We start from the raw sequence: 25766 nt of genomic DNA, 5'->3' as shown, positions 1-25766 counted from the left end.
CAATAAATGATATTGGGAAAATTGTATAGAAACATGCAAAAAAATGAAACCAGACCACCAATTTATACCATAAAATAATAAACTCAAAATAGGTTAAAGACTTAAATGTAAGTCATGAAACCATAAAACTCCTAGAAGAAGTCATAGGCAGTAAAATCTTAGACATCTGTTGCAGCAATATTTTTGCCAATATGTCTCTTAGGGCAAAAGAAACAATAAAAGATAAACAAATCAGACTACATAAAACTAAAAAGCTTTTGTACAGCAAAATAAACCATCAAGAAAATGAAAAGGGAACCCAGTGAATGGGAGAACATAATTACCATGAAACATCTGATAAGGGGTTAATCTGCATACATACAGAGAACTTATATAGTCCTGGCTGTGTGGCTCAGTGGATGGAGTGCTGGCCTGAGAACCAAAGGGTTGCTGGTTCTATTCCCAGTCAGGGCACATGCCTGGGTTTCAGGCCAGGTCCCCAGTAGGGGCTGTGTTAGAGGCAGCCATGCACTGATGTTTATCTCCATATCTTTCTCCCGCTCTTTCTCTCTCTCTAAAAATAATTAATTAAATCTTTAAAAAAAATCCCAGAGGATTCATTGAAAGATAGAACATATACAGCTCAATGCCAGGAATAAAATCCAACTAAAAAATATGGGCAAAAATTTGATAGACTCATCTCCAAAGAGGACATATAAATGGCTAATAGACATATGAAAAAGTGTTCAATGTCACTAATCATCAGAGAGATGCAAATTAAAGCCACAATGAGATATCACCTCATACCTGTCAAAATGGCTATCATCAATGAATCAACAAACAAGTGCTGGTGAGGGTACGGAGAAAGGAGAACATTTGTGTACTGCTGATGGGAATGTAGACTGGTACAGCCACTTTATAAAACAGCATGGAGTTTCTTCAAAAAATTAAAAATGGAACTGCCTTTTGATCCCATGATTCCATGGCTGGCAATATATTCTAAGAATCCTGAAATACTAATTCAAAAGAATATATGCACCATTATGTTCATAGCAGCATTATTTATAATAGCCAATATCTGGAAACAGCTTAAGTGCCCATCAGTAGATGAGTGGATAAACAAAGCTGTGGTACATTTATACAATGGAATACTACATAGCAATAAAAAGAAGGAACTCTTACCTTTTGTGGTAGCATGGATGGATCTGGAGACTATTATGCTAAGTGAAATAAGCAGTCAGAGAGAGACAAATACCATATGATCTCACTTATATGTGGAATCCAATGAACAAAATAAACTGATGAATGAAATAAAAACAGACTTGGACAAATGGAACAGACTGACAGCTATTAGAGGAGAGAAGGTAGGGGGGACCAAATGAAAGAAGGTGAAGGTACTAGCCAAAAACCATATATATATATATATATATATATATATATATATATATATATATATATATATATATACATATGACACACAGACACAGAAAACAGTGTTGTGGTAGCCAGAGAGAAAGTGGGAGAGTGGGTGGTGACATGGAGGTAGGCAAAGGTGGGGGAATGGAGATGGAATGAGACTTTGCTTGGGGTGATGAGCGCATGATGCAGTGTGCATATGATGTCTTATTGAGCTGTACACTTGAAACCTGTATGGTTTTGTAAACCAATGTCACCCCAATAAATTCAATTAAAAACCAATTGAATCTAAAATACAAAACAAATGAACACACAGAACAGAAACAGACTCATAGATACAGAGAACATTTTGATTGCTGCCAGGTGGGAGGGAGATTGGAGGGACTGGTGAAAAGGTGAAGAGATTAGAAAGTACAAAGTGGTTTTTACGGAGTAGTTATGGGGATGTAAAGTATAGCATAGAGAATGTAGTCAGTAATATTCTAATACATATGTATAGTGTCAGATGGGTACAAGATCTATCAAGATGATCACTTAGTAAGTTATATGTCTAATCACTGGGGTGTACACCTGAAACTACTATAATATTGGCTGTGAATTGTAATTGAAAAATAAAGTATAATAAATAAATAAAATACATGATCTATTAAAAAAACTAAATATCTACTTTTCCTGATGAGAAAATAGATTGTATCTTCAGGACTTACTTATTAATGTATGATACCACCTAACATGTGTATCATTTTATGTTCTGTCTGATTGGATCAGTAAAAATTAATAACTCATATTTGTTGATGTTAGATTTATAAGGTCCTCTGATATATTTGCTGTTATTTATCTTATGTTGATCCTTTCCAACAATCCTCTGAGTGTAAATGGGAAGATGTTATTATCCTTATTTTACAGATGATGAATAGGAGACTAAGAGAGTTTGAGCACTAGATAGCTTGCATTAGAATCCAGGCATCAAGGTTCCAAGCTTCTTCTACTTTGTAGAGAGGTCTGCAAGGGACACAAACATGACATTATATTGCATACCCCATTCCAGGTCAAAACTTGTTATCTAACCCAAAGTTTATAATTACATATATTTATTAGTCGGAATGCTTCCTAACATAAAACCCAAGGCTAACTTTCTGAATCAGCAGGAAGGTACATGCTAGGAGCCAGAAATTTTGTATCGTATTTTCTTATTTTGGGTTAACTATGCCTTTACCAAGGAAAGAGAAGAGGAGAAGGTCGTGAAATTATAAGTATCTTAAAATCTTCTAAATATTTTCAGCTCCCAGGGTGCCTCCAAGTATTCTGCCATCTAGTGGTCATTTTTAGAAATTTCATCTTTCTAGTACCTTTGGGAGGAGACATCTTGTGAATGCTCCATTTTCCATCCATATGGAATATGGTGTGAAAATGATCTCTATTCCAATTGAACTCAGCGACAGATACCCCACTGCACTATACACACATTCTCAGGCCAGTCTTCTTGGAAAGGGTTGTGTTAAAAGTTAGTAATTTAAACACAGATGTACCATGCAATCTAGCTAGTCCACCCAAGTGAATTGAAAACTTATTTCCACACAAAAGCCTGCATGTAGATGTTTACAGCAATTTTATTCATAATTTTAAAAAGCTATAAACAATCAATACATCCTTCAACGGGAGAATGAATAAGCATCTTTACTATGCAATATTATTGAGTGATAAAAGGGAACTTTGAAAAAGGTATCAATTTATACAATAACATGGATAAGTCCAAAGTACATCTTGTTAAAAGACAGTAGCTATGGCCAAAAGGCTACATATTGTATTATTCTATTCATAAAACACCAGAGAAAAAGTAAAGCTATAAGGATGGAATACCCGTCAGTATTTACCAGCTGTTGGGGGGAAAGGGTGTTGGTTAACACACAGGAAACACACAGAAGAATTTTGAGAATAATAAAACTCTTCTGTATGGTACCAGAGTGGTGAATACATGATATTATGCACTTGTCAAAACATATAGAGCTATCAATATTATTCACAGAGAATGAGCTTAGTATGTGCAAATTAAAGAATCAACCAGGATATTGAGGAATCCAGGATGGAATGCAGGCTGTGACAAATAAGTCTAACTGGATTACACAACTGCACTGGGTGTGGGTACAAAGTTGACTTAACTTTGTAAAATTGTGTTTTGTCTGAAATTATGAGGGTAAAGACAAAAGAAGCATACATAAAAACTGTATTCTAGTTGATAAATTTGTTTCTTATGGTATATAGGTAAACAATTCTGACATTACTTTACATGTATATTGGTGCTGAACAAATAAATAAGTGGATGGTAAATCATGAAAGCCAGGTTGCTCACTGTGAAAAGGAAAGTTAGACATTAAAAAATGAAGATTAGAATGAACCTATAGTAATGGATTAGAGTACTAACTCGTGTTTAGCTTAATATATATACAAATGAATGAATAGAAAACACAGAAACAATTATAGATATGGGTTAGTATACAAATATATATTACCTAATTCTGTCCATTAAGAAAGCTTAAAAGCAATGATAGCTCAGTAACAACGATCATTCCCAGATCTTGGTTTCTAAACATAACTCCCCAGTAAAAGGAACCAAGGTTCCTTGGAGGAAATGGCTGATTCTAGGATTAGGGCAGGGAAAGTACCAGGTGAGTCTAGAATATTGTATAGTACCAGAAAATAAGAGAGTCCTAAAAAGATAAAAGGAAGGGAGCATTTCAAAGGTGCACAGGGGCCAATCTGAAAAATTCCCAATGGTCAAAACTGGAAATATTTGAGCAAAAAATAAATGAGGTAGTATCAGATTAAAACTGAAAGTATAAAATAAATGCAGTCATGTGTCACTTAATGAGAGATATGTTTTGAGAAATGCTTCATTAAGTGACTTCATCCTTATGCAATCTTCATAGTGTATACTTAACACAAACCTGGTTGAACAGCTTATTGTTCTTAGGCTACAAACCTGTATAGCATGTAGGCAAATGTAACACAATGGTAAGTATTTGTTTATCTAAACATAGAAAATGTACAATAAAATATAATATAAAAGACTAAAAAATGGTACACTTGTATAGGACACTTACCATAAATAAAACTTGCAGGACTAGAAGTTGTTCTGAGTGAGTCAGTGAGTGGTGAGTAAATGCAAAGGCCTAGGACATTACTGAACACTACTACAGACTTTAAAAACACTGTACACTTAGGTTACACTAAAGTTATAAAAAGTATTTTTCTTTCTTCAATAATTAAAATTAATCTGTGCTTCCTATAAATTTTCACTTTCTAAACTTTTTAAAAATGTAAACTTTTAACTCTTTTATAATAGCATAGCTGAAAACACACATATATCATATAGCTGTATAAAATATTTCTTTATATCTTTATTCTATAAGCTTTTTTTCTATTTTAAAATTTATTTGTCTACTTTTTAACTTTTTTAAAAGCTAAGACAATAACACATACACTAGCCTAGGCCTACACAGGCTCAGAATCATCAATATCACTGTCTCCCATCTCCACAAACTGTCCCACTAGAAGATCTTTGGGGGCAGTAACACACATGAAATTGCTATTTCCCATGATAACAGTGTCTTCTTCTGGAGTCTCTCCTGAAGGACCTGCTTGAGACTCTTCTTGAGGAGATGTCACCCTTTTCAGAAATATGTCCATGGTGGTTTGTTCCTTTTTTTTTAAATCACAGATTTGCTTGCAAGTAGATAACACACCATAAGTATACCTTTATATTAATGAAAACTGAGTTGGTGTCCAGATTTTTACACTTTTTAAGGAGCTTGTGAAGTCTTTAAAAGCTTTTGCTAAACCCTTCGTGGTGGATTTTCTTGAAGGTTCTTCTTTTTCTTCTCCTGCAGTTTCCTTTTCTCTTGCTTTTTCTTCCCCTGTGCATTTCTGTTCCAGTTCCAACTATTCATTAGTGAATTCCTCAGGGCCCACCTCTAGGAGCTCCTCAATGTCACCGTCATCCACAGACAGGTTTAAAGTTGTATGCCATCTCAACCACAGCCTTGCTAATTTTTGCAACTTCTTCATCCTTGATAAATCCTTTGAAGTCATGGATGAACCTCTTGAGTGTATTCTTCCAGATGCCTTTCATATATTCCTTGGTGATATTACCCCAATCCGAAGAAAGGTTACTGAAGAGTCATAGTTGTTTTAATCCTTCCATAACTGCATCAATGTCTTCCTCAGTTTCAGCATTAGCCTAGACAAAGGTCCCCTTCATGTAGTAAGTCTTAATAGCTGCTATAATCCCTTGATCCTTTGGTTGGATCAAAGAGGTGGTATTTGGAAGGAGAAACACCCACTTTGATATTGGGATGAAGATCTCCAAGTAAAGGAGGGATGTCTGGTAGCACTATCAACAACAAGTAAAAATCTTGAAAGGCATGTTATTCTAACAATACTTTCTCAATTCTCTGCCATAATAATTCAGGAGCGCCTCCTGGAGGAAAAGCTGAATCATACATGACCTCATATTGCTCCTATAGTTCACTGGAAGTTGTGCTTATTGATGTGATTGCAGACCCTGGGGTTCTCACTGTGCCAGATCACAGAGGGTTTACATTTGTAGCCTGCAACACTGCTCCCAAGCAAAACTGTTATCCTATCCTTAAAAGCCCTGACACCTGGCAATGACTGGCCTCCTTATGGATAAAAGTGCTTTCAGGCATTTGTTTCCAGAATAGGGATGCTTCATCCACATTGAATATTTCATCTGGCAAGTAGTTTTCCTTCATAATCAGCATGTCTAAAGTTTCAAAAATTCTTCAATTGCTTTTACATCAGCCTTCAGAAACTCATCACTCAATTTCACATTATGGAGTGAATAACAATTCCTGAATCATTTAAATAGCCCAGAACTAGCAGTAAATTCAACATCATAGTCTGGTACAGCCTTTTCTTACAACATCGCAAACTTTTTCCTTTGGCTGTAATTGTAGTGGTACTGAGAGGGATATGCCTCTGTATCTGGTCCTCAATCCAGGCCACTAGAAGTTTCTCCATGTCTGATATGGTCCCTTCTAGAATTTTTGTTAGTCTCATTGCCTTCAATTAAGCAGATCATTTAAGGGCTTCTATCACTGTGTTCTTGTTCTTCAAGATCACAGCTGTAGTGGAATGGGACATGCCTCTCTGATGAACAATAACCATCACCGATTCTCTACATTTATAGTCCTTAATCACTTTTAATTTTGTTTTTAGATCAATCATTTGATGTGGCCTCTTGCTGGCAACATTAACAGTAGATTCGTATGTTTAGGAGCCATGATGAACAAAACAACATGAAATTAAATCAGGAACAAGAGAAAATGGTACAATCAAGAGATGCAATCACAAGATATATGAGGCTTCTGCCAGCAAAACACAGCACACTGTTTTACAGCAACCTTTTTTTTTAAAGTAGAAGGTTTACACTGTAAAATAATAATAAGCATAGTATAGTAAATGTATAAACCAGCAACTCAGTTGTTTATCATTATTTTCAAGTATTACATATTGTAGATAATTTTATGAACTATACTTTTATTTCACTGATAGTGCAGTGGGTTTGTTTACGACAGCATCACTACAAACACATGAGTAATGCATTTGCACTAGGATGTTATGACAGCTACATTGTCACTAGATGACAGGAATTTTTCAGCCCCATAATAAATAATCTTATTGGACCACCATTTTATATGCAATCTATCACTTGCTGAAATGTCATTATGTAGCACTTGAGTGTATCTACACCACTGGACTGTACAGGACACCTGTTAAATTATGTTACGTTACCAAGCATGGGAGATGTAGCAGCACTACCTAATACATAGAAACAAACACATGACGTTCAATGAATTCAAGGGAAGAGTAGATTAACTTAGAAAGAACTTCAATAGCATAAAAAAGGACAGGGAAACTATAAAAATGAACTAGTCAATAATAAAGGATACACTAACTGAAATGAAGAATAATTTACAAGGAATCGACAATAGAGAAGATGAAGCTGAGAATCACATTAGTGATTTGGAAGATAAGGAAGTAGGAAATAATCAGAACAGGAAAAAGAAAAATAATCCAAAAAATGAAGCTAGTGTAAGGAGCCTCTAGGAAAACTTCAAGCATACCAACATTCACATTCTGGGTTCCTGAAGGAGAAGAGAAGGAGAGCAAGAAACTGAAAACTTATTTGAAGAAATAATGACAGAAAATGTCACTAACCTGGTGAAGGAAATAGACATACAAGTCCAGGAAGAGTAGAGAGTCCCAAACAAGATGAACTCAAATAGGCCCACACCAAGACACATTTGAATTAAAATGCAAAAGGTTAAAGACAAAGGGAGATTCTTAAAAGCAGCAAGAGAAAAGTTGTTAGTTTTCTACAAGGGAGCTTCCATGACTGTCAGCTGATTTCTCAATTGACACACTGCAGTCCAGAGGGGATTCACAAGAAACACTCAAAGTGATGAAAAGTAAGGACCTATAACCAAGACTACTCTGCCTGGCAAAGCTATCATTTAGAATTGAAGGATATATAAAGAGCTTCCCAGACAGGGAAAAGCTAAAAGAGTTCATTACCACCATACCAGTATTACATGAAATGTTAAAGGCTCTTCTTCAAAAAGAAGAAAACAAGGAAGAGGAAGAGGAAGGGGAAGAGGAGATAAAAATATGAATTATAAAGTGGCAATAAATACATATTTATCAATAAATGAATATAGAAAACAAAATAAATGAAGAAGCAGAATAGAAACAGACTCATAAATACAGAGAACATTTTGACAGTTACCCCATGAAAATGGAGTTAGGGGGATGGGTGAAAAAGTTGAAGAAATTAAGAAGCAGAAATTATTGTTACAGAATAGTCATGGGGATGTAATGTACAACATAAGGAATATAGTCAATACTATTCTACTAACTATGTATGGTGTCAGATGGGTACTAGATTTATCAGGATGATCATTTAGTAAGTTATATGATTTCTAATCACTGGAGTGTACACCCAAAACTAATATAATATTGGATATCAACTGAAATTTACAAATAAAAATTATTTAAATTAAAAATAAATAAATAAAGACATAGTGTAGCTAAATGGATAGGAAAACAAGACTCACAGCCCTGGCTGAGTAGCTTAGCTGATTAGAGTGTCATCCAGATATACCAAGATTGTGGTTTTGATCCCTGGTTAGGGCACATACAAGAAGCATAATGCATAAATAAATAGAAAAACAAATTAATGTTTCTTTATCTCTCTCTCCCCCAACCCCTGTCCTTCCCTCTTCCTCTCTAAAATCAATAAATAAAAAATTTAAAAATACAACAAGACCCATTTATATATGCTGTCTACAAGATACCTACCTTAGAACAAAAAATACACACAGACAAAAAGTAAAGGGATGGGAAAAGATATTTCATGCAAGTGGAAATGAAAAAAAAAAGCTGTGGTAGCAATACTTATATCTGACAAAATACTTTTTAAAACAAAGGCTATAGCCCTGGCCAGTGTGGCTCAGCTAGTTGGAGCATCATCCCATAACCGAAAGGTTGTGAGTTTGATTACTGGTCAGGGCCCATACCTAGTTGAGAGTTCAGTCCCTGGTATGGGTATGTACAATCCCTGGTTCAGGCACATATGATCCCCAGTCTGGCACGTACAGGAGCAACCAACTGATGCTTCTCTCTCACATCAGTGTTTCTCTCTCTCCCTTCCTCTCTCTAAAAAAGCAATGAAAAAATGTCCTTGTGTGAGGATAAAAAATATTTTTAAGGCTATAGTAAGATACAAAGAAGGAGACTACACAATGATAAAGAAATTGATACAAGAGGATATAACTCTTGTAAACACTTATGCACCTAACATAGAAGCATCTAAATATGTAAAGCAAATCTTGATAGATATAAAAGAGACTGACAGTAATAGAGTCATAGTAGGAGATTTTAACTCTTCATTGACATCAATGAATAGATTTTCCAGACCGAAAATCAACAAGGAAACAGCAGCCTTAAATGACACACTAGATCAGATGTATTTAATTGATACCTTCAGAGCATTTCACCCAAAAGCAGAAGAATATACATTCTTTTCTAGTGCATATGAAACATTTTTAGGATATACAACATGTTATGACACAAAACAAGTCTTGATAAATTTAAAAAGATTGAAATCATATCAAACATCTTCTCTGACTATAATGGTAGGAAACTAGAAATCGATCACAAGAAAAAATTGAAAAACACACAAAGATATGGAGGCTAAATAACATGTGACTAAAGAATGAAAGGGTTAACAAATGAAAGTGAGAATACAACTATTAAAAATCAAAAAACAATGAGGTAGCATTATATAATAGATATACCTATTAGTGTGGTTCAACTCCCAAAAGCTGAAGAGTAGGTGGAGCAACAGGAACTTACTGCTGGTGGGACCGAAAAATGGCACAAGCACTTTGGCAGATAGTTTGAAAGCTTCTTACAAAACTATAATTTTATGGAAATAATAGGATTTTGTAGTTACTAGCCAGTGAAATGCCATAATATTTTGGTTGAATAAATATCATACTTTTATTTATTAAATTATCTTCAAATAACCCAATTGATTTGTGCCATATTTTCTTACAAGAATGATATAGAATTATAGACTGTGGAATCATATGTCCATAGAATTAAGTAATTTGGCCAATTGAAATAATAAATAAATTTGAACAAAATTGAAATATTTTTGGAAATGATTTTGTGGGAAAATATGAAATAAATAACAGAATGAAATATAAGAAAACAAAAAACAAAAAGAAAGTTTATTACAAAACTAAACACAGCAATAATTGTGTTCCTTTGTATTTATCCAAATGAATTGAAAACCTACATCCATGCAAAAACATGCACCCATGTGTTTAGAGCAGCTTTATTTATAATCACTAAAACTTGGAAGCAAACAAGATGTCCCTCAATAGGTGAAGCATAAACATACTGTTGTATGTTGACACAATGGAATATTATTCAACCATAAAAAGTAATGAGCCATCAAGCCATGAAAATTACTGAACATTAAATTAAATAATAAAAGGAACTCCCATATCAAATACTAGAGGTATGAAAGTAAGAATCATAAACTAACAATTTGATGCTCTCAGAAGAAGAAACCTTTCTGATGACACTTATGTGAGCTGACTGCTTGAGATTTGCTCATCAGGTCTATGAGGAAGATTATAAATGCCTGAGAAAATCCATTAAATTCATATTACTAAGTGCAAGAAGCCAATCTGAAAAGGCTACATACTATCCAACTACATGACACTCTGGAAAAGACAAAACTATGTGAATAAGTAAAAAGACAAGTGATTGCCTGGGATTCAAAGGAAGAAAAGGAGGGATGAATAGTTGGAGCACAGGGAATTCTTTAGGGCAGTGAAACTGTTCAGTATTATACTGTCACGATACATTGCATTATACATTTGTCAAGTCCCATATAATTTACAGTATAAAAAGTGAACCCTAATATAAACTGTGGACTTTAGTTTACTTATTATGTCAACAATTACTCATAAAAAAGTAGAAAGACTACATTAAAATATTATTTATCTTCAAAAATGATAGTATTGGCCCTACTTATCTATCAGGAATGAATGAAAGAGTTAGTTGTAGCATGGAGTCTGGCACAGAGTTGATGTTCAGTGTCTGTTAGCGTTTGAAGTAAAAGATTGGAAACAACTGAAATATCTATTAGTAAGAGACCAGCTAAATAAATTCTATTGTATTATCATACAATACCCATACAATAAATATTTTGCAACTATCAGATAGGATGAGAAGGCCTGGAAAAGACAAAACTATAGAGGCAGAAAACAGATAAGTTGTAACCAGGGACTTGGGGAGGTACTGACTCTTAAGGGGGAGCCCAAAGGAATTTCTGGAGTGCTGGAACTGTTCTGTATCTTAATTGTTGTGTTAGTGGGTGCTTATTAAAACTCATATATCTGTACAAGAAAACTAATTTTTACTTTGTAGAATTTTTCAAAAATAGACATTAGACTTCCGCCAAGATGGAGACGTAGATGGAGGATCCACCTCGCCTCTGTGCACAACCAAATCTAAGAACAACTATTTTTAACAGCAGTCACAACCAAGCCACACGGAAAATCGACAATACGGAGTCCAAAGGACAACTAGATACTTGGCTGGACCGGTACGAGGAGCGAGGCCAGCAGCGGAGCAGGTTAGCAAGAAAAAATTCCCGGGGCGGTGCGCGGTGCACGCAGGCAACCGAGGGCACTGATCGCCAGCGAGCTGGCTGCCGGAGCGCACAGGGAAGAGGCGCAGTGGGTCAGTCGGTCGCGCGCATTTACGTGCGGAGAAACCAGTGAGAAGGGAAAACCGCGCGGTGCAGCAGGCTCACACAATTAGGATGGGATAAACAAGCCCGAGGCGTGTGAGTGACTGGATGCGCTGGGATAGCGGAGAGGAACGCCATTGCTCCCTCTCTGACCCCGCCCCCACACACAGCGTCACAAACCAGCGACCTGGGTCGCCCCGTCCTGGTAAACAACTAAGGCTTCGCTCACTTAACAGCACGAATAGACCAAAAATGGCTCTAGGACAACTCAGAGCCCCAGAACTGATAGATCTAAGCAATGAAGAAATAGCCAGTCTTTCAGATGCACAGTTCAAAACACTGGTTATAAGGATCCTTACAGAACTGGTTGACTTTAGTCACAAATTAGAGAAACATATGGAAGCTAAATTAATTGAAATGAATGGGGATACAAAAGATACCAATAGTAATGGAAAGAAAATTGGGACTCAAATCAAGGGAGAGAACCAGAAGGAAGAAAAAATGATCAAACAGAAAGGAATGAAGAAATAAGAATTCAGAAAAATGAGGAGAAGCTTAGGAACCTCCAGGACATCTTTAAACGTTCCAACATCCGAATTATAGGGGTACCAGAAGGGGGGAAAGGCACAACCACCAGTTGAAAAATTATTTGAACAAATAATAAAGGAGAATTTCCCCAAGATGGCAAAGGAAATAGACTTCCGAGAAATCCAGGAAGCTCAGAGAGTCCCAAAGAAGTTGGACTCAAGAAGGAACACACCAAGGCACATCATAATTACATTAGCCAAGATTAAAATGAAGGAGAGAATCCTAGAAGCAGCAAGAGCTAAGGGGACAGTCACCTACAAAGGAGTTCCCATCAGACTGTCAGCTGATTTCTCAAAAGAGACCTTCCAGGCAAGAAGGGGCTGGAAAGAGGTATTCCAAGTCATGAAAACCAAAGATCTACAACCAAGATTGCTCTACCCAGGAAAACTTTCATTTAGAATGGAAGGACAGATAAAGTGCTTCTCAGATAAGACCAAATTCAAGGAGTTCATCATCACCAAGCCCTTATTATATGAAATGTTAAAGGGACTTACCTAAGAAAAAGAAGATAAAAAGATGAACAGTGAAAGGACAGCAAACTCACAGTTATTAAGAACCACACCTAAAACAAAAGCAAACTAAGAGGATAGCTAGATCAGGAGCAGAACCATAGAAATGAAGATCTCAGGGAGGGTTAGCAACAGGGGAGTGGGAGGAGGGGAAGGGGGGGGAGAAGGTACAGAAAATAAGTAGCATAGACAGTAGATAGAAAATACATAGGGGGGAGGGTAAGAATAGTAGGGGAAATACAGAATCTAAAGAATTTGAGACACATGTTCATGAACTAAAGGGGGAAATGGTGGGGGAGGGGTATGCAGGGTGGAGGGGAAGGGAGGGGGAATAGAGCAAATGTAATGGCATAATCAATAAAAAAATAAATTAAAAAAAATAAATAAGAAACTTTAAAAAGCTTTTAGAAAAGCTACTGTTTTCCTTACAATTATGAAAGTTTTTAGAGCACTCAACAGTATTGCTTTCAGTGAAAACTGTTTCACTTACAATCAACTTATTCAAGATAGAAGGGTTCTTAAAGGTCAGTGAGCCACCTTTCTCTGCATACACTTTCATTTTGCAGAAGGAAAAACTGGGGGCCAGAAAGAATTGTCCCCAGCGAAGGCAGTCCTGAGAGGGAAGTTTATAGCAATACAGGCCTACCTAAAGAAGATAGAAACATTTCAAACAAACAACCTAACCCTATGCCTGCAAGAACTCGAGGAACAACAACAAAGAGAGCCCAGAGCAAGCAGAAGGAAGGAAATAACTAAGATCAGAGCAGAACTAAATGACATAGAGACTAAAAGTACAATTCTAAGGATCAATGAATCCAGGAGTTGGTTCTTTGAAAAAATAAACAAAATAGACAAGGCTTTAAGTAGGCTCATCAAGAAAAGAAGGGAACGGACACAAATAAACACAATCAGAAATGAAAGAGGAGAGATTACAACTGATACCACAGGAATAGAAAGGATTGTAAGAAATTACTATGAAGAACTGTATGCCAAGAAATTTGAGAACCTAGGGGGAAATGGACACATTTCTAGAAAAATATAATCTCCCAAAACTCAATGAAAAAGAAGTAGAACACCTGAATAGACCAATAACAGCAAAAGAAATTGAAGCAGTAATCAAAAAACTCCCATCACACAAAAGCCCCGGACCAGATGGATTCACAGGAGAATTCTACAAAGCATTTAAGGAAGAGCTAACCCCCATTCTTCACAGACTATTCCAAAAAATCCAAAAGGATGGAAAACTCCCAAACTCCTTTTATGAAGCCAGCATCATCCTAATTCCAAAACCAGATAGAGATACAACAAAGAAAGAAAACTTCAGGCCAATATCGCTGATGAACATAGACGCTAAAATCCTCAACAAAATATTGGCAAATCGCATCCAAGAATATATCCAAAAGATTATACACCATGACCAAGTGGGATTCATCCCAGGGATGCAAGGATGGTTCAACATTCACAAAACAGTAAATGTAATTCATCACATAAACAAAAGCAAAGACAAAAACCACATGATCATATCAATAGACATGGAAAAAGCTTTCAATAAGGTACAACACCCATTTATGATAAAAACACTCAGCAAAATGGGAATAGAGGGAACATTCCTCAATATAATAAAGGCCATTTATGAGAGACCTACAGCCAATATCACACTCAATGGGCAAAAACTAAAAGCTTTTCCACTAAGATCAGGAACAAGACAAGGATGTCCACGTTCACCACTTCTATTCAATATAGTATTAGAAGTTTTGGCCACAGCGATCAGCCAGGAAAAGGAACTAAAAGGCATCCAAATAGGAAAGGAGGAAACAAAACCGTCACTGTTTGCAGATGACATGATAGTGTACATGGAAAATCCTATAGACTCTACCCAAAAACTGCTCAAACTAATTAATGAATTTGGCAAAACAGCAGGATACAAAGTCAATATCCAGAAATCAAAGGTATTTTTGTATACAAACAATGAATCAGCAAAAGCAGAAATCAAGGAAAAAATCCCATTCGATATAGCAAAAAGAAAAATAAAATATCTGGGAATAAACCTAAAAAGGAGGTAAAAGACCTGTATGCAGAAAACTACACAGCACTGAAGAAAGAAATCAGGGAAGACACAAACAAATGGAAACATATACCGTGTTCATGGATTGGAAGAATTAACATCATCAAAATGTCCATACTACCCAAAGCAATATACAGATTCAATGCAATACCTATTAAAGTACCAATGGTGTACTTCACAGACATAGAACAAACACTTCAAAAATTTATATGGACTCATAAACGAGCCCGAATAGCAGCTGCTCTTTTGAGAAAGAAGAACAAAGTAGGAGGGATCACAATACTTGATATCAAACTGTATTACAAAGCCACTGTAATCAAAACAGCCTGGTAATGGCATAAAAACAGGCACATAGACCAATGGAGCAGAACAGAGAGCCCAGAAATCAACCCAACCCTCTACAGTCAATTAATATTTGACAAAGGGGGCAGTAACATAAAATGGAGTAAAGATAGCCTCTTCAGCAAATGGTGTTGGGAGAACTGGACAGCTACACGCAAAAAAATGAAACTTGAGCACCAACTTACACCATACACCAAAATAAATTCGAGGTGGATAAAAGACTTAAATATAAGCCGTGACACCATTAAAGTCCTAGAGGAGAACATTGGCAAGAAAATCTCAGATATTCCACGCAGCAACATTTTTACGGATATGTCCCCTAGAGCAAGGAATATAAAGGAAAGAATAAACAAATGGGATCTCATCAAAATAAAAAGCTTCTGCATGGCTAAAGAAAACAGTATTAAATTAAAAAGACAACCAACTGTATGGGAAAACATATTTGCCAATGATACCTCAGACAAAGGTTTAATCTCCAAAATATACAAACAACTTACACGACTCCACTCTAGGGAAGACATCGAACCCAATTAAAAAATGGGAAAAGGACTTGAACAGACACTTCTCTAAAGAGGACATACAGAAGATCCAGAGACACATGAAGAGATGCTCAATATCGTTAGCTATCAGAGAGATGCAAATTAAAACCACAATGAGATACCACTTTACACCAGTCAGGATGGCTATAATAGACAAAGCAACACAACAAATGTTGGAGAGGTTGTGGGGAAAAGGGGACCTTAGTTCACTGTTGGTGGGATTGCAGACTGGTACAACCACTATGGAAAACAGTATGGAATTTTCTCAGAAAACTAAAAATAGACCTGCCTTTTGACCCAGCAATTCCACTGCTAGAAGTATATCCCAAGAACCCTGAAACACCAATCCAAAAGAACCTACGCACCCCAATGTTCATAGCAGCACAATTTACAATAGCCAAGAGTTGGACGCAACCTAGGTGTCCATCGGTAAATGAATGAATAAAAAAAACTATGGTACATTTACACAGTGGAATTTTATGCAGCAGAAAGAAAGAAGGAGCTCCTACCCTTTGCAAAAGCATGGATGGAGCTGGAAAGCATTATGCTGAGTGAAATCGGCCAGGCATTGAAGGACAAATACCATATGATCTCACCTTTGACAGGAAGCTAAAGAATAAAACAAACAAGCAAACAGAATAAAAACAAAGACACTGAAATAGAGAACAAGTGGGCAGCGACCAGAGGGGAGAGGGAAGGGAATTTAAGGGCAAAAAGGGGGAGGGATTTTGAGGAACAAGTATGAAAGACACAGGGATGAGGACTGGGGGGGGGGATGGAAGGGAGGGGGGAGACCAGGCGGGGGGGTGGGGTGGGATGGGAGAAATAGATTAAAAAAATGTACTTGAAAAGTAACTAAATAAAATTTAATTAAAAAAAGAAAACTGTACTTGAAAAATAACTCAATAAATTAAAAAAATAAAAATTAAAATTAAAAATAAAAATAAAGCACTATTACTTAATGAATAAAAAAATTTTTAATTAAAAAAAAAGAATTGTCCCAAGGTCACATGCAAATCAGTGGCAAGCTAGAATTGAAACTGAGATTTCACCTCCCTCTTAGTTCAGGACACTTTTCCTACATGTTATCTGTAACAATTTGATTAATTGTTTTTGTGTCTGTTAAGCTATATAAACAGTTTTTTTTATTGTAAACTCTCTCCTGGAATTCAGTAAATTGTGAAATTATAGAAGCTGAATCATCTACTCTTTTTGAAAATTGAGGTAAAATTCACCATTTAAACATATATAACTGTGTGACATTTATTACATTCACAGTGTTCTGCAACCATCACCACTCTCTAGCTCCAGACAATTTTATCACCCTAAAATGAAATCTCATACACTTTAAACAGTCATTCCTCATTCCTCCTTCCCCTCCACCCCTGGAAAACACTAATCTGCTTTCTGTGTCTATGGATTTCCCTATTTTGGATATTTCATAGTGATAGAATCACACAACAAACAGTATACGAGCACTGGCTTTGGTTCTTTGGAGTATACATCTAGGATGGAATTGTGAGATTATATGATAGTTCTATGTTTAACTTTCTGAGGAAAGACCAAAATGTTTTCTACAGTGGCTGTAGCATTTTGCTTTCCCCACAGCAATGTGTTAGTAGTCCAATTTATCCAAATCCTTCCCAACACTTACTATTTTCCTTTTAAAAAATAATACCCATCCTAGTGGATGTGAAGTGGTATCTCACTATAATTTTGATTTGCATTTCTCTATAATTACTAATATCATTGAGCATCCTCTCATGTGTTTATTGACCATTTGGCTTTTCATTATTTTATTTTTTAAAGAACTTTAAGTTTTATTTATCTTTAGAGGGGAAGGGAAGGAGAGTGGGAGAGAAATATCCATGCAGGGTTGCCTCTCATGTGTCCCCTGCTGGGAACTGGCCTGCAACCTAGGCACATGCCCTGACTGGGAATCAAACTGCAGTTGTTTGGTTCCTTCCCAGGCCTGAGCTCAATCCACTGAGCTACACCAGCCAGGGCTGTTTATTGACCATTTGTATATCTTCTTTGAAGAAAAATCTTTTCAAGTCTTTTCCCCAGGTTTATTTGTCTTTTTGTTTAGTTGTAAAAGTTTTTTTCAATTTTTTTACAGTTGTTCAAGTACAGTTGTCTCCATTTTCCCCCCACCACTCCCCCTGCACCACCCATCTCCACCTCCCACCCTTGATCCGACCCCCTTTTGGCTTTGTTCATGTGTCCTGCATAGATGTTCCTTAACAACCCTTCCACTTCTTTCCTCCATTATCCCTTCCCTCTTCTGGTTACTGTCAGTTTGTTCTTTATTTCAATGTTGCTGGTTATATTTCCTTACTTGTTTGTTTTGTTGATTAGGTTCCAATTATATGTGAGATCGTATGGTATTTGTCCTTCGCCACCTGGCTTATTTCACTTAGCATAATGCTTTCCAGTTCCATCCATGCTGTCACAAAGGTTAGGAGCTCCTTCTTTCTTTCTGCTGCATAGTACTACGTTGTGTAAATGTACCATCATTTTTGATCCAGTCCTTTACTGATAGGCACTTAGGTTGCTTCTAACACTTGGTTATTGCAAATTGTGCTGCTATGAACATTGGGGTGCATAAGTTCTTTTGAATTGGTATTTCAGGAGTCTTATGGTATAATCCTAGCAGTGGAATTGCTGGGTGAAAAGGTAGTTCTATTTCAAGTTTTCTGAGGAAATTTCATACCGTTTTCCACAGTGGCTACACCAGTCTGCATTCCCACCAACAGTGCACTAGGGTTCCCTTTTCTCCACAACTTCACCAGCAGTTATTTGTTGCTTTGTTTATGATGGCCATTCTGACAAGTGTGAAGTGGTATCTCATTGTGGTTTTAATTTGCATCTCTGATGGCTAGTGATGCTGAGCATTCTTTCATATGTCTCTGGGCCCTTTGCGTGTCCTCCATGGAAAAGTGTTTGTTCAGGTCTTTGCCTGTTTTTAATTGGATTGTTTGTCTTCCTGGCGTGGAGTCATGTGAGTCCTTTATATATTTTGGAGATCAAACCCTTGCAGAGGTATCATTAGCAAATATGTTTCCCATACAGTTAGTTCCCTTTTTATTTTGCTGATTTTTAAATTTTTTATTTAGTTATTTTCAAGTAAGTTTTTAGTCTATTTCTCCCATCCCAGCCCCCCCGCCCCGTGCTCCCCACCTCCCTCCCATTTCCACCCCCCTTAGTTCTCGTCCCTGTGTCCTTCCTATTTGTTCCTCCAAATTCCTCCCCCCCTTTTCCCCTTAAATTCCCTTCCCTCTCCCCTCTGGTCACTGTCCCCCTATTATCTATTTCAGTGTCTTTGTTTTTATTCTGCTTGCTTGTTTGTTTGACCTAGCAATTCCACTGCTAGGATTATATCCTAAGAATCCTAAAACATCAGTTTCAAAGAACCTATGCACCACAATGTTCATAGCAGCACAATTTACAATAGCCAAGAGTTGGAAGCAACCTAGGTGCCCACCAGTAAATGAATGGATAAAAAAATTGTGGTACATATACACAATGGAATTCTATGCAGCAGAGAGAAGGAAGGAGCTCCTACCCTTTGCAACAACATGGATGGAACTGGAAAGCATTATGCTGAGTGAAATAGGCCAGGTGTTGCAAGACAAATACCATATGATCATTTTGCTGATTTTTTTTAGCCATGCAGAGGCCTCTTTATTTTGATGAAATCCCATTTGTTTATTCTTTTCTTTATGTCCCTTGCTGTAGGGAACATTTCTGTGAAAATATTGCTGTGTGGAGTATCTGAGATTTTCCTGCCAATGTGCTCCTCTAGGACTCTTATGGTATCGTGATTTACATTTAAGTCTTTTAGCCACCTTGAATTTATTTTTGTGTATGGTGTAAATTGGTGCTCAAGTTTCATTTTTTTTGCATATAGCTGTCCAGATCTCCCAACACCATTTCTTGAAGAGGCTATTTTTACTCCATTTTATGCTTCTTTCCCCTTTGTTGAATATCAATTGACCATGGAGACATGGGTTTATTTCTGGGCTCTATGTTCTGTTCCACTGGTCTATGTGCCTGTTTTTATGCAAGTACCAGACTGTTGTGATTACCATGGCCTTGTAATATAGTTTGATATCAGGTATTGTGATCCCTCCTACTTTGTTCTTCTTTCTCAAGATTGCTGAGGCTATTTGGGGTCATTTTTGGTTCCCTATAGATTTTTGAAATGTTTGTTCTATATCTGTGAAATGTGTCATTGATATTTTGATAGAGACTGCACTGAATCTATAGATTGCTTTGGGTATTATGGACATTTTAATAATAATGTTTTGTAGTTTTTAGTGTACAATGCTTGCACCTCCCTGGTTAAATTTACACATAAATATTTTATTCATCTAAATACTACTGTAAATGATACTATTTTTTAAATTATCACAGTGCTCTTTGTTTTAAAATTGAATATAAATGAATTGCTATGTTATGGAGAAATAAACATACTGTAGTCTATCCAAGGGACAGAGTTATTTTTTCTAAGTAACTTAACAAGAGGAAGAAAAGTTCTTGAGATGTTCATATCTGTATTTCTTTGTAATTAGAATTTTAAAAATTACAATGACAGAAGGCTCATCTGAAGGATAAGAGACATATTTATTTATTTTAATTTTTAATAAATGCTAGATTTCAAGGATAAAATGAGGAGAGATGTGGGAGTGAAAATTTTCTAGTGGGTTGACCATAAATAACATACATTAATATGTAAATTACTACTCTTGCTTCATTTTGCACCATTCATATAGCTCAAACTTTAAAAGCTGCCCAAAATGGTCTATTGTAACCTTGGCAAGAACAAATCAAAGTAAAAGTAACCTCAGCTCCAGTTTTGGGAAATATGCTGCAATGAAAATAACATTGATTTGAGCCTCAGGACACCTGAGTTTTATGCCTAGCTCTGATATTACATCACTTTAGGAAATCTATTTCTCCTCTAGGCCTCAGTTTTCTCATGTGTGAAATGTTCCTAACAACTTCTAAGGACCATTGTAAACATCAAGTGAAATAACACAAGTGAAGTTTATCAACTACTCTACAAATTGGAAATTACATAATGGCTAAACAGAGTACAGCCTCATTTGTTTCTTCCAAGCTCAATTACCAAAACAGAATCAAAGGGCTCTAATACAAAATCCAAGGATTGTCCATAATATCTACTTTTTACTGAGTACCTGCCTCATACCAATCTACTTTGAATGTTTGGTAGAATCCAGTAGTGAAGCCATATGGTCCTAGACTTTTACTTTTTGGGAGGCTTTGATGTTTGTTTCCATTTCCTCGCTGTTGATCTATTTAGATTTTCCAGGTTTTCTTCATTAAGTCTAAGAAGTTTATATATTTCTAAGAACTTGTCCATTTCTTCTAGGCTATTGAATTTGATGGCTATAGTCTTTCATAGCACTATTGTATGATCCTTTGTATTTCTGTGGTATCCATTGTATCTTCACCTCTTCCATTTTGATTTTGTTTGAGTCTTTTCTCTTTTTTCCTTAGTTACTTTAGCCAGAGGTTTGTCAATTTTATTGCATTAATTTTTTGTATTGTCTTTTTGTTCTCTATTTTATTTAATTCTGGTCTAATTTTTATTATTTCCTTCCTTCTAAAGATTTTGGGCTATATATGTTTTTGTTTTTTTAGTTCTTTAAGATATAATGTTAAGTCGTTCAAGACTATTTTTCTTGTTTTTTTTTAATATAGGCCTGTAACGATATAAACTTCCTTCTTATTACATTTTTGCTGCATCACAAAATTTTGATATTTCATATTGCCATTCTCATTTGTCTCTATGTATCATTCAATGTCTTCTTTTATTTCATTTTTGACCTAATCATTTTTTAGCAGCATATTGTTTAATCTCCACACATTTGTGGGGGCTTTTGCTTCCTTTTTGCTGTTGCTTTTTAATTTCAGAGCATTGTGGTCAGATAATATACTTGGTTTGTTTTCAGTTTTCTTCAATTTGTTGAGGCTAGTTTTGGGTCCCAACTAATGGTCTACCCTTGAGAATGTTCCGCGTGCACTAGAGAAGAATTTATAATCTGATGTTCTGGGATGAAAGGCTCTATAAATGTTGATTATGTCTATTTGGTCTAATGTGTCAGTTAATGCTGATGTTTCTTTATCAATTTTCTGTTTGGATTATCTATCCATAGATGTTAATAGGTATTTAGGTCCCCTATTATAATTGCGTTTTTGTCAGATTCTCCCTTTAGTTCCACTTGTACTTGCTTTATATGTTTCAGAGCTCCCTAGTGTGTGTGTGTGTGTGTGTGTGTGTGTGTGTGTATATATATATATATATATAAATATTATGTTTTCTTGATGTAGTATCCCCTTTATCATTATAAAATGTCTATCTTTGTTTCCTGTTACCTTTCAAAATAATGAAACCTATTTTTTTCAGATATAAGTATGGCTGTATCCACTTTTCTCTGGATGGCATTTGCTTGTAGAATCATTTCCCATTCTTTCACTTTGAGTCTATATTTGTTCCTAGCAGCTGAGATGTGTCTCCTGAAGGCAATATATAGTTGAATTTTGCTTTTTGATCCAACCTCTTACTCTATGCCCTTTTATTGATAAGTTCAGTCAATTCACATTTAGGGTAATTATTGGTGTATGAGCATTTCCTATAGCCATTTTATCTTTTGTTTTCTGGTAGCTCTGTGTCTCCATTATTTCTTTTCCCTTGTGTTTCTGTTGCTTTAGTTTTGTGTTATTCTATCATTTTTATCTGTTTCTCTTTTTTTAAAGTTATGTGTCTCACATGATAGTGTACATGGAAAATTCTATAGACTCTACCCCAAAACTGCTTGACCTAATAAATAAATTTGGCAAAACAGCAGGATACAAAGTCAATATGCAGAAATCGAAGGCATTTTTGTATACCAACAATGAAACAGCAGGAGCAGAAATCAAGAAAAAAATCTCATTTGATATAGCAAAAAGAAAAATAAAATATCTGGGAATAAACCTAACTAAGAAAGTTAAAGACCTGTATGCAGAAAACTACACAACACCGAGGAAAGAAATTCAGGAAGACACAAGCAAATGGAAGCATGTACCATGTTCATGGACTGGAATAATTAACATTATCAAAATGTCCATACTATTCAAAGCAATTTACAGATTCAATGCAATACCCATTAAAGTACCAATGACATACTTCACAGACATAGAACAAACACTTCAAAAATTTATATGGAACCATAAACAACCCTGAAAAGCACCTGCAATTTTGAGAAAGAAGAACAAAGTAGGAGGGATCACAATACCCAATACCAAACTGTATTACAAGGCCACTGTAATCAAAACAGCCTGGTACTGGCATAAAAACAGGCACATAGACCAATGGAACAGAACAGAGAGCCCGGAAATAAACCCAAGTCTCTACGGGCAACTAATATTCGACAAAGGGGGCAGTAACATAAAATGGAGTAAAAATAGCCTCTTCAACAAATAGTGTTGGGAGAACTGGACAGCTACACGCAAAAAAAAAATGAAACTTGAGCACCAGCTTACACCATACACCAACACAAATTCAAGGTGGATAAAAGACTTAAATATAAGCCGTGACACCATTAAAGTCCTAGAGGAGAACATTGGCAGGAAAATCTCAGGTATTTTATGCAGCAACTTTTTTACTGATATGTCCCCTAGAGAAAGGGACATAAAGGAAAGAATAAACAAATAGGATCTCATCAAAATAAAAAGCTACTGCACAAATAAAGAAAACAGTACTAAGATAAAAAGAGAACCAACTGTATGGGAAAACATATTTGCCAATGATACCTCAGACAAAGGATTAGTCTCCAAAATACACAAAGAACTTACATGACTCCACTCTAAGAAGACAAGCATCCAATTAAAAAGTGGGCAAAGGGCTTGAACAGATGCTTCTCTGAGGAGGACATACAGAGGATCCAGAGACACATGAAAAGATGCTCAATATCGCTAGCTATCAGAGAGATGCAAATTAAAACTACAATGAGATACCACTTTACACTGGTCAGAATGGCCATCATAAACAAAGCAACAAACAACAAGTTTTGGAGAGGTTGTGGAGAAAAGGGGACCCTAATCCATTGTTGGTGGGATTGCAGACTGGTACAACCACTATGGAAAACAGTATGGAATTTTCTCAGAAAACTAAAAATAGACCTGCCTTTTGACCCAGCAATTCCACTGCTAGAAGTATATCCCAAGAACCCTGAAACACCAATCCAAAAGAACCTACGCACCCCAATGTTCATAGCAGCACAATTTACAATAGCCAAGAGTTGGACGCAACCTAGGTGTCCATCGGTAAATGAATGAATAAAAAAAACTATGGTACATTTACACAGTGGAATTTTATGCAGCAGAAAGAAAGAAGGAGCTCCTACCCTTTGCAAAAGCATGGATGGAGCTGGAAAGCATTAGGCTGAGTGAAATAAGCCAGGCATTGAAAGACAAATACCATATACAGGAAGCTAAACAACAAAACAAACAAGCAAGCAAAATATAACCAAAGACACTGAAATACAGAACAGGTTGATAGCGACCAGAGTGGAGAGGGGAGGGAATTCCAGGGGGAAAGGGGAAGGATTTACAGGAACTAGTATAAAGGACACATGGACAACAACTAAGGGGGGTGGAAATGGGAGGGAGGTGGGGAGCACTGGGTAGTGAGCTGGGATGGGAGTAAAAACCAGAAAACTGTACTTGAACAATTAAATTAAAAAATAATAGAGTTACGTGTCTCAGTTTTGGATTTTTTTGTGTGGTTACTCTTAGGTTTATGCAAGAAAAAGTATTTCTTGCATGTCTTATGCAATAAAAATTATATAAAAGTATTATATATGCAAGAAAAAGTATTATCATATTAAAATAAATATATTACATTATATATAATGATATATTATATTATATATATTAATACTTTTTCGTCTGAATGTATCTTATCTCCATTCCCGTTTTCAAATTCAATGTTTACCCACTCCCCCTCATGTTTTTTAAAAAGATTTTTTTATTTTTAGATATAGGGGAAGGGAGGGAGAGAGAGATAAACATCAATGTGTGGTTACCTCTTGCGCATCCCCTCTTGGGGACCTGGCCTGCAACTCAGGCATGTGCCCTGGGCCGGGAATCAACCCGACAACCCTTTGATTCACAGGCCAGCACTCGGTCCACTGGGCCACATCAGCCAGGGCTCCCTTTCATGTTTTTGTTGTCACAAATTATGTCTGTGCTGTGAGTTCATTTCCAAAATTTAGAAGCTATTGTTTTCTCTGTTTTTGAAATATTTCTACATCTTTTATCCTTTATGTTATGTTTCAGTGTATAATATCCTATCTGAGAAAAGGGTGCAATATTCTGCCTTGGTCTGTCTCTTAGTCATCTTACCCATAATTTTGTATCATTTTGTCTTTTGTTTCAAGTAGAGTAACACGCTTTGATATTTCTTGTAATGGAGGTCTGTGGTGGTACATCACCTTGGCTTCTGTATGTCTGGAAAAGTCTTTATTTCTCCTTCATATCTAAAGGATAACTTTGCTGGGTATGTTATTCTAGGCTGGTAATTTCTCTTTTAGTGGTTTGAATGGTTGGTTCCCCTCTCTTCTTAATTGTAGGGGTTTTTTTTTTCTGAGAAATCTGATGATAATCTATTGGGATTTCCTTTCTAGGTTATCATTTTCCCCCAGGCTGCCTTGAGAATTTTTTCTTTGTCATTAATTGTTTTAAAGATTTTATTTATTTATCTTTAGAGGGGAAGGGACAGAGAAGAGAGAAATATCAATGTATGGTTGCCTCTTGTGAGTCCCCTGCTGGAAACTGGCCTGCAACCCAGGCATGTGCCCTGACTGGGAATTGTACCATGATTGTGTGGTTTGCAGGCCCACGCTCAATCCACTGAGCTACCCCTGCCAGGTCTTTGTCATTAATTTTTGACCATTCTAATATATGTG

At 36.2% G+C, this 25766-nt stretch overlaps 1 protein-coding gene across 11 annotated transcripts in view; it reads right to left on the bottom strand.

Moving 5' to 3' along the window:
- Positions 1-25766, bottom strand: part of NEXMIF (neurite extension and migration factor) — a 199248-nt gene that overhangs the window by 47347 nt on the left and 126135 nt on the right. Inside the window, exon 1 of one of the 11 annotated variants that reach the window (XM_053662391.1) lies at positions 1162-1296. The exons of the other annotated variants lie outside the window; for them this stretch is intronic. The gene's annotated coding sequence lies outside the window, so the exon portion shown is untranslated. Of the gene's footprint in view, positions 1-1161; positions 1297-25766 lie in introns of those variants that run through there. 11 annotated transcript variants of the gene reach the window in all.

Source organism: Artibeus jamaicensis, unplaced genomic scaffold, assembly GCF_021234435.1.
Source record: "Artibeus jamaicensis isolate MK-2021 breed Jamaican fruit bat unplaced genomic scaffold, CSHL_Jam_final contig_240, whole genome shotgun sequence".
In the NCBI taxonomy this organism is placed as follows: domain Eukaryota; kingdom Metazoa; phylum Chordata; class Mammalia; order Chiroptera; family Phyllostomidae; genus Artibeus; species Artibeus jamaicensis.
This window is presented reverse-complemented; position numbering and strand designations above follow the sequence as displayed.